Here is a 10,838-nt window from a genome sequence, read left to right as displayed (position 1 = left end):
AGTTTTTTAAATAGATGTGAGCACGAGTAAATAAATGTGGATGTGAAGGAGTCATTTAGACTTGGTGTTCTAAACTGGTAACACTTACCTTCCTGCCAGTCTGGATTTTATTCTTCCTCCATTAGCCTTTGTTCTTGAATGCAGCTGATTTCAAGTCAATATGAATGAATTTATCAATTCCATTTTGGATAATTTCTTGGAAACCTGTGGAATAAAATTGCCCCTCTCCTCAAATGAGAACTTGACTTCACTGCCTGTTTTTAGTCGGAATTTCTCATGGCTTTACTCTGGATAAAAAGTTATTTCTAGCTCAACCCCTGCACTCTGGGTTTGGAGTGGACTCTTCATCAGGCAAAGATGTCTTCATGAACTGTCTGGTATCAGCTGTAGCAGATGTGTCAGCACATTAGCACTTGATCCTATGGCCCCAGTTCTCATGAGTGATGCCACTGGCTGGAGGGCTCTGCTCACACAAACTGCAGGGTGTGTTCCACACCAATGAGATGAACTCTATTCCTAGAGAAGCTTCAGTAAAATCAAAAGCTTTTTAGTAGGAAGAATAGTTAGCTGTTATCATAAACAGAGCAAAATGCCAAGCCAAATCTTGCTCCGCTATTTGTTGCCATGCAGGCATTTAGTTGCCAGGAAAGACCAGTCTTATGAGCATGAAATTATATCCATGGTAACATGCAAGCCATGTTTTAATTTGCAGCATGTTAAAATGTACATTAAAAAACTACATTTTTGTATTTTACTGCTGAGAACAGCAATTATGACTTTTAAGGCAGCTATTTTAACTCAGTCAGCTTGGGAGCTGTTGACTGGTGAGGGTAAGGGCCATAGCTACAGCTCCTTCCTCAGAACACTTGGTGTTGCTAGACACTCCCAGAAGGTATTATTCCTTAAATACAGCTTGTGTTTTCTTTACCCAGATTCCTTTAACTAGGAAGATATGACAGGTTGTGATACTGGCCTGCAGTGAAGTCCCACCTATGCTGTTCCACCCTTTGTGAGTAGCAGTGCTGGGGCTGTGCAGCTGTCATGCACGTGCCCTTGTTGGGTAAGTCCTGGATTCAAGGAGCTTGCTCTGTGATATGGCATCCTGGGATAATGAGCTCTCTCCTCAGGTGCTGTTTAGTGCCTCCTGTGTCATGCTAGAAAGCAGGTGTTGCTTAGAGGGAGGGAAACTGCCTGGACTAGGGAGTAGAGTAAATTAGTGCCTGGGCTGGAAAACGTATTGGGAAAAGTAATGGAAAGATCCCAACTTGGAGCAAAAGCTGAAGCTGAAAACTGCAGATGTTTTTTTTGTACGTATGATAATGTCAAACCCAAAAAAGGGAGTTTTCATACTCTGTTGTCTGTTTAGTGCAGACTGAAAATTAGGTACTGGAAAATGGAGCCCCATGTCTGGAGAAAACAGCCATGACTGTGCCTGTGCAATACCGTCTAGGGCTTTGTGGAAGTCGGGCTTGACTACTGCTGTGGAGGTCTCTGAAGCCTTGAGCTCTGTTTGCTGTGGAGTGGAGGGAGGGAAAATGAGCAGTGTCCTCAGTAGTTCTTACCTGTTAGTACCTGCATGATAATGCCACTCTTCAGTGAACTGTTGTGCTAGGAATGACTTCTGAAAACCAGAAGTTTCCTCTCTAGGGGCAGCAGAACAGCCCATGTTGGAGTTGAGGGAAGTGCTGAGGGTCACAATGGCCACAGCTGGATCCTACAAAGGGTGATGGAAAAGAACAGGAAGTTCTGGTAGCTACTGTCTTGTGTGTGCCCTGAAGCAAAGGGGCTAGTGGATGCAGTAGCCAGGGTGTCTGGCTCTGAGAAGACAGCAGCATCTTTGAAGAATATACATATCTTTGCGGTCTTTTAGCTGTTCTTCAGGGTTCCAGGTGGTTTTTTGTTTTGTTAGACAGGGGTGAGACAAAGGTGGTACAAGGTTCATTTCATGTAGAAATTTAAGAAGACATCTGCTCATGTGTACTCTTAAAAGAAAAGTGGACATAGTTTATCAGCACAACCTGTTCCCTCACCTTGGATAAACCCCTTTTTTACTAACTGTCCACAATGTTGTATAGGAGAGGCTCAGACCTATCTCTCCAGCTGGACAAGGAGGTTTGGGCTGTGCTATGCCCTTTCTGCTTGTGTAAAGCAGACACAGACCTGTCTTCCAGCAGGGAAGATTTGACACTGCAAGACTCTATAGTGCCTCAATTACCGGAGGCTTTAGGTTCAGGACTGGGAGGATGAAGAGTGTCTGAGATGCCTTGCCACAAAGTTGTTTGCTCCCTGGTGTGAGTGGGGAGAGATGAAGCACCAGGCATGATCAGAATAGCATCTTAGTGGCCTGAATCCACTAACTTTTTACATGCCACTTCAGTGAGAGTCATCTGTTTCATCACCTTTGAATTGCTTACCTTTAGACTCCTAAAATGGTAGTAGAGAAGCCTGAAATACCTCATGACTGTAGTGGTCATTCTTTAATGAACTTTGAACTTTACCTTGAGTGCTTGTGTCCCTTGTGGGATATACAGAGCTCAGTCAGTAGAGGGGTCAATGTGAGGCATATTTGCTGTATCAACCCTGTGGGTGCCTTGGCCTTTGCTCTGGATCTTAGATCTAGTCATGTGACTCTTCCCCTTTTGCAGGATGATTGTATCTTTAGACCTGTCTGCTGGGTTCTTCCTGCTTTCATGCCAAAGAGGTGTGTGGGAGAAGGTTGCCAGGCATGTCAGTAACCAAATTTTACTGTTGGAAGCTTACTGGTGGTGTGTACTGGCAACATACTCAAGCAGTGTATGCAGCTATATTGGCAAAGCTGTGCCTCCTTCTGATTAATCTTGTGGGACCAGAAGGAAAGAAACAACACTTGCAGAAGTCTAGGCTGGGGGACAATGGTATGTGTGTAACAGCTGTGCTAGTGGACACCTAGAGGGGGGTCCAATGCTAGCTGTGGGTTTCACCCCTTCACATTCTAGCCTACATAGCTATAAGAAGTCAGTTATGTGCAGGTAGCTGGGATCCCTTCTGCTGCTTTCATTCCTTCTGTTTTCTGCATTTCTGCTATTTTCAGGACCTTGAGCACTGGCTAGGAGAACTGTGGCACCCATGGGAACATGCTAGAACTCAGGGACCCATTAACTCAAGGACTTTCCTAAGTCCTTAGTGGACATCAGAGAAGACCTACAGCACTTGGATCCTGACCTCAGACCAAATGCCTCTGTCAGGTGTCAGTGCGGGGAATTTGATAGGATTTCCCTCATTCTACTGTGAAGTGCCCACTGGTGGGTTGTTCTGTTGATGAGACAGCAGGACCCACTGAAGGGCTGTTTTTCCATGAGGTTAACTTCAGCTTACTGGTGACAGCTATGGTGGGTGGCTATTGAACCCAGAGTGTCAAAGCCAACATCTAAAATGACCTTTAGGCTGTTTACTCAAAGCAGTAACAGACTCGCCCCCGACTTCCTGATAGGGGCCATCACTTATCAAGAAATAAGAAGAGCAAGTGGCTAGATATGGAAATCATTGTGGGAGTGAGCCTAATTGAAAGCATACAGCACCATACAGAAGTAACATTAATACACTGGTAACCTTTGCCTCTTCTATGGAATATGTATGTAGAAACTCAGAGAGAATTACTAGGAACTGGGAGAAAAGGAATATAAACTAAAAGGTTATTCCAAAACAAATTGAAACCAATTCTTGGCCAGACAGATGTGTATAATTTAACTCAAGTATCTCCCTAAGGCTGGGCCATATGCCTCGTTTTTCCTAGCTATGCAGTAAAGTGTCAGAAATCAGGGGTTTTCATCTCACTTAAGTGAAACCTTTTAGAAAAGAAGTCTCAAGTAAGCAAAGGGATTAAGTGGACACACATTCAGGAAGCTCTTAATTTAATGGCTAAATATGCAGAAAGCATAAGTGCCAAGTAGAAGACAATGAAACTGCCTTCCACTCTGATTTAGAAAGGTAAATTAGATTCTAATTTTTTTAAAAAAGTTTCTACATAATTACAAGACAAACTTTAATACCTGCTTTGAGTATGCTATAAAAAGTGCTTGGAATTTTAATGGATTTACCTCAATAAACTGTACTGTAGCATTTCATCTCAATCTAGGCTTATTTTTAGCTAACGTTTACCCAGTTTTGTTCAAGGGGTTGTGTTTCCTTTAATTAATTTTTGTGTTCATTTGAGTCAGAATAGAAGAACCATCTAATCCTGCTTTTGCATTTGCTAGAAAATGTCTAGACTGGCTTAGTGGGAAGGTTTTCATCCTGAAAGGTTTTAGTAAGATCCTTCTCCACTGGGTGTATACGTCACATAAGCACTGAAAATGAAAGTTTCAGGTGAGATAAAACACCTAGTAATAAACTCTTTCAACTTTTTTTAAAGGAAAAGAAACACCATCTTTTGACAATGTTTCCTTGCAAACCTCAGAGAATTGCTGATCTGCCATGTATATCTGTGCTGTGGTTGCAAAGTATCAGAACTAAGGATTTTTGTATCTACTCTTCCCACCCAGCACTCACAGCTCCTTCCCCCTTCCCTGTCCTTTGAGTATCTTCTAGAGGCATTGAGGAGACAGGAAGGGATGGGACTCAGAACTGGCCATTGGACAGATACATGGACACATAGCACCAACAACTAAACCTTATTTCTTTAGGAATGTAGCCTGAAAATGCACTGGTAAGTAGAAAGGATTGGAAGTATTTTATTTATTGAGGAAAACTCTAGGATTTTTTGAGAGGGGAAGAAAGCAAGATAGAAGTGACTGGTTTCCACATCAGATTTAGGAACTTGCAAGTGAAGATGTGAATAATGTTTTTTCTGTTGTCTTGTGCTGTTGTGATGCATCATGGCAACATCTGGCAATGATGCATGTTTGACATGGAGTCCAGTTGCAGGAAGTGGTCCATGAGGGAGGGTGAGACCCGAGCCATAACTCAAATAAGTCACTGGGTTGTTCAATTTCTTATCAAATTTTGGAAATTTTGCAATTTTCTCTGCAAAGTAGGCACTTGGTGTAAAAAAGGTCATTTTGATAAAAATCCAGCTTTTCACTAAAATCACTTCTCTTCAGCACCCTGTCCAAAATCTCTTCACAGTGTTCCAGAACAACCTTGCCATCTGTCAGAAGCATTTTTAGGTAACGCATTATTCAACCTATCTGTGTCCTGTCTTCACCACACAGGCTGCGCATGTCTGAAGGTCCTTGGGATAGACAGAAGACTGAGACTCCCTGCTCCTTGCAGGAATCCCCAGATGCTGAAAGTAGAACCCCTAGAGCTAGGGAACAGAAATATCCTGAGAACAAGGGTGTTTCTCCTGAGCAGAGATGCCTTTACCTGCTGCTGCAGAAAGCAAGTGTGTTGCAGCACGGAGTTAGCACTCTTTCAGAGAGAGCATATGTCTTGCTCTCCCTTTGAAATGGTTCCTCATTTGCACATTGGGTGTTCTGGTAGGAAGTGGGAGGTCACACTCAGACTCTTCCCAACAAGATCCAAATTCCTATTATCCACCCCCAGTTACTGCCTAAAACATATGAAGATATCCTCAGATAAAGGATCCATCTCTTCTGGCCACGTGTCCTAATCACTGGGCTGAATGTTCAGCCCTTTTAGGATCAAAGCCTGAATTTTTGTTGCATGATTTCAGTAGGATAAGAGGAGAGCCCTTAATCCAAAGCCTTGTGGTTAAGGCAGCTTCTGAGGAGGTGAGAGACATGGGCTTGAACTGATAAATACATATCTCCTGCTGCCTTTCAAGAGTGCTAATTACTAGCCTGTGATATGAGAAGTAGACGGTGTTGCCACCTTCAAATCAGTTACTCAGCCTGGGTTTTAAAAGAAAGAGGCCACAGCCAAGTTGGAGAGCCTAGGCAGTGCTGGGCTGCAGTGTGGGAGGTAGGCAGGCTGTCTGGGACTGGGTTTTGGTCTGGGTGCGAGTTTGGTCATGTCCCTGAGGCAGGGGGATATCCTGGGCAGGCAGGGGGGGAGGCAGGCTCAAATGGGAGGAGGTTAGAGGGCACAAGCATTCTGTTGACTGTTTTGTCAGGAGACCACTAATAAATTGATAGCCACCACATTCACCAGTTGGTGGAACAGATTTGCCCATCATTTCTGAATTTGAGTGTAAGTGAATGGGACTTAACTTGTGGTTAAAGGTTTGGGGTTTTTTTTAAATGTACTTAAGTATCTTGCTGGACTGGGACTTTTAACAGTGTTATTTTGACTCCTCAAGTCTCCTTCAAGGTAAGGTTTTCTTGTGTTCTGAAATGATGTGGCAGAAGGCAAAAAATAATCTTGTGACTCATTAGGAAATAAACAGAGGCATAATTGCCATCTGTGTTTCAGTCCGTTTAATCTTTTCTCTCTCCAGTCATGGAAAAAAGTTCATAAAAAAAGTTGAGGTCTGGGTTTGTGATATTTTTGAGAGAAGGTGGCTTAAAAAAATACAGAAAAAAAAAAAACCAAACCAAACTCACTACTGGCTCTATACATTATCTTAGACAAAATGGATTAAATTTCTGACACCCTACTCATCAAATTCTGACCTTGATTTGACCCCATTGGCTTTTTACTGTTTGATGTTCTCAAACGATTTGGTGCCACTTTTCCTTAGTAGTGCAGTTAATTTTGAGTGTTAGATAGAGATCAATAGTCATAACTTGAAATTGGCACCTTTGGAGGAAAAATATGTTGTGTGGCAGTAACATAGATTTGATAGTACTTCAGTTAAGAAAATGGTGTACTCTTTCATTATTGTTTTCAATGACAGTATCCAGAGTGTTATTTCATTCTCCTACCAAGCTCCTGACAGTCTCTTGTAATATCTTATCTATCAAAGAGTTTTCATTCCTCTCCTTTCATGCTTGGCTTCTGGAGTGGAACTTTATTAAAAGGTCTCTGAAATTAGAAAGAATGACTGTGGCTCTTCTGCTATCAAGCTGGTCAGTAAGAAATAAACCCCTTTACTTCTAGGCTTGTGCCTGGCCTCCTGCTTGCCCACTTGGAAATTCATTTAATATGCTGGCCATATAGTGGAAGGAGGAAGTGAGTGCCCTGTTGGAGAAGGTGTAATCTTCTCACAGGTAGCTGTAGTTTGGCATTAAAAGGAAGGATGGGAATGCTATCCCTACCTTTTTCTATCTGAAAGTGCCCTGTGCCTTGCTTTCAGCCCATTGCTGTGGTGAGAGGTGGGCCACCCTTTGCAGGGCATGGTTGTTCCTACACCATTGCTTGGAGTACCTGCCTCTGGAGTGTGAAGCTGCTCTGGATCACTGGGGTGGGGCCAAGGCTGTCTCTAGGGCACAGGATTTGCCAGGACTATGCTCCTTTCTGTGGGATCCCACCCCAAAGCATCTGGTACTGTGGGGGTGTGATGAAGCTCTTCAAGCTTACAGCAATGCAGGTGCTGATCAGTTGGGGGAGTTTTCTGGCCTTCAGTGCAAGTGTGCCCTTCCTCCTGTGGAACTTTGGACATCCTGACTAGTTTCATCCACGTTTGACAGGTGGTTGGAAATACCTTTTTGACCAAATTCAATGAAATTACCTACATAGAGGTAGGGAAGAACATGCAGATAGGCCCAGGAGAGGAGAGGCTGTGGGGAAAGGCACTTGGGAGAGAGATGTCGAGACAGTCTCAGGCACCAGCCATAGCCTGTGCCTCCTTTATAATAAGGAATCCAGCCTTTGGACACAGATGAATAAGGAACCTGGCTGCAGTGGTGTCCTGTTCCTGGAGCTATTTGATTATTTTTCACATATTTTCTAGGAAAATTAGGAGCACTTGCGTTCCTCCACCAGCTTCTTGAAGAACATCCCTCTGACTCCCTCAAAAAAGAAGTTATCTTCAAAGATATAGTAATTTGTCAGGTGCCTTCTGAAGAGCTTTTTAAATGCCAAGTTTTAGTAATTCCAGATCAGCAAAGTCTTTATTTTCTCTTTTAATTTGAAACCAAAGGCAAAAATTATGTGGATGTGTTTTTGATGAGTAGTGGTGATAAAGCAGGGAAGAGTGGAGCTGTGTTGAGAATTACTCTTCTGTGCATTAGTTAAACTTTGTAAATACTACAGTGTGATCTGGACAATTGCTCCTTTTATACCACCAGCCTTGTGGCTGCTGCCTGGGAGCAGAAATATTCTTCCTCTCTGCTGGGAAAGTCCTTTCTGATGTAGTGATGGGATATTCAGACTCCTCATTTAGAGGAAAACTAACCCACGGAAAACCTCATCAAAGTGACCACTGGTGGTGGTGGCACATGCAGCTACTCTTTCTAAGTGATTCACTTAGGCCAGATTTAAACAGCAGATGAAGGGAGAGTTGCCTGCTACACAAAGTGATGCTGTGTAGGAACTGGTGCTGTTGGTGGCAGTGGCCGGGCAGGAGAGGCTGATGCTCTAGGCTCATTGACTTGGTCGATGGCAGCCAACAGTAATTGTTCCACTGTTGTATTTGACATACAGTGTGTTACTGCCATTATTCCACCTGTTCAAATTCGTGATTATGGGAAACAAATGCACTTAGTAAAAAAGACCACAAACACAGTAGTTAGATACAACTTATCAATGTGTGCTTCACAAGTAGTTCCAGCTCATTGCAACAGCTGGAAATGAAGGAAGAGTGTTATGAAGTGAGGCCTTTCTAGAGGCAGAACTCTTTCTTATCTCATTCCATGGAGAGTTTCTGGTTTTTGCCCTCCATGGCCTCTTCAAGCTGTTTACTTGGGAACGAAGTGCCCAAGGCACAAATCATTTTTACACCTTGGAAGCCAAGATGCCCAGTTTAAAACTGTATTAGTTCTTATTGACTCTGTTCTCTGAGTCATGGTACCTAATCTTATTGAGGAAGAGAGTGCACAATATGCAAAGTAGAGGCTCAGGTGATATGCAGGTGATGTACATAACTGCCAATCCAAGAAATTAACCAGAGCACTGTCCATTTACAGTCACTGAAGATCTGCCCCTTAATACTAGCAGTGAAGTACCTTTGGAGCAAAAGAGAACAGGGAGAGACTTCCAAAGGGCAAGATTGCCTTATTTTGTTCAGAATCCTGTGGCATGGCATTATCAGCTCTTTCTAGCCAGCCGTCAGAAGTTACCGACTCTGAATGCAAATACAGGCTGCAGGGAAAATGCAGGCCCTGTTTCCAAAAGATTCCTGCATCTTTGTGTAGGCACCTCAGCAGAGATGGCTCTGAATGGAAGCAGTGGTGGCAGATGCACCATGATGCTTTTCATGAAGAAGTGAGGAATTGCATAGCAGGGACAGGCCTCTGAAAGTGGTAATATTTTCCCTTCTACTTTCTTTACTATTCAATCTCTGGAGAGCATGTGCAGATAAAATGGGAAGAAATATTTCTCCATGACTTTCTGGCTGTTTAGCAGAGGAGCAATGGCAGAATGTTAGGATAAAGACTGGTGAGAAGGGATGTTGTAGATACCCATGACTCATGCACTTTACCTGACATCACTTCTGAGGCCAGCAGATAGGAAAGGGAGTTAGACCTTGTGCTAAAGAGCTTCCTGCTTTTGTTCACTGACTCAGCTCTGGAAAAGCTTGGTGTACTGCTTTCCTGACATTTCTTGCCTGCTGAGGGCAGTTGCAATTAGCATGCGTTTCAACAGGCCTGTGTTCTTCCAGCCACAAGTTCCAGCCTGCTGTCTGGTAGGCCTGGACCTTTCAAAGTGATGTTCTCCCAATGTGTGACCTGAGTTTAATCTGCAGGTGTCTGGAAACAGCTCCCTGATGGAAATGCTGGAGATGTACTGAGATACCAACTGTGTGGCTAGGGTTCCTATATCACCTTAAATAGGGGAGCCCATAGGTGTACCTGTACTCCAAAGACTGAAAACCTAAGTTCCTTTCAAGGACCTCCTTGTGGAGGGCTCCTGCTGCAGTCAGTCTGCTTATGAGAAATCGTGAATTCCTCTCCTAGAGACAAAGCCTCAGTGGTGCTGAGTACCAGCAATTCCCACTAGCTTCAATGGCAACTGCAGGTACTAAGAGCCCTGGTTATATCTGTGAGACTCTGGGCTCAGGCCTCACCTCCTCCAAGGGAGGGGACACACTGTTATTCCTTCCTCTACAGCCAGATGTTCCTGCCTGGCAGATCCAATTGAATTTGGATGTGTGCTGTTCTTGGCTGGGATTTGGTACTAGTGGAATAAATGTACCACACTGCTTTAATCCAGTTTAACAGCAGGAAGAAAAAATTAGTAAAAACCTTTAATAAAACTTTGTTTAGCTACACTACAATTTTTACCATCCCATAAAAGTTGTTTGGGTAGGCTGGTTTCTTTGCATACCTGCTGTGGCATATCTGGGTCCCTGAGCAGCTGCCTTCCTTCTCAAATTCAGTTTTAAACCTAAAACAGGGATCAAGCCTTGCCTCCCAACAGCTATTCAGTGTGTTTTGGAAAGCAGTGCCACTGTAGCTGTTTGCTCCTTCTTCTAATGCTTTTCCTGACTGATACATTTCAGTGCCACTGCAGCTCCAAAGCTGTGCCAGGTGGGGTTTTTTTTATGGTACCAGCTGTACAGAGAGATGTTTTACAACTTGCTTGACTGTACTTTCAAGTGATGCCATTGATTCCTGAAGCAACATGTACACTTCCCGGTAAGACATGCTGAAAAATGTCAAGCTTGGTCAGGACTGGAGCCCTGAATCTGCTCTGCATACTGTAGTTCACCAGGGAGGCTGGATTTGGTCCCTGGGAGCAAGAGCAAACTCCAGACCACTGAAGAGCTAAATGGAAGAGAGTAATGGCTAGATGAGATTCAATTGCTGAACCTGGGGATTCTTCAGGGATGGGATCAGTGAGAAATTCCTAGCATGCTG

Source organism: Apus apus, chromosome 4 (assembly GCF_020740795.1).
Source record: "Apus apus isolate bApuApu2 chromosome 4, bApuApu2.pri.cur, whole genome shotgun sequence".
NCBI classification, from domain to species: domain Eukaryota; kingdom Metazoa; phylum Chordata; class Aves; order Apodiformes; family Apodidae; genus Apus; species Apus apus.
Note: the sequence above shows the minus strand (reverse complement) of the source record.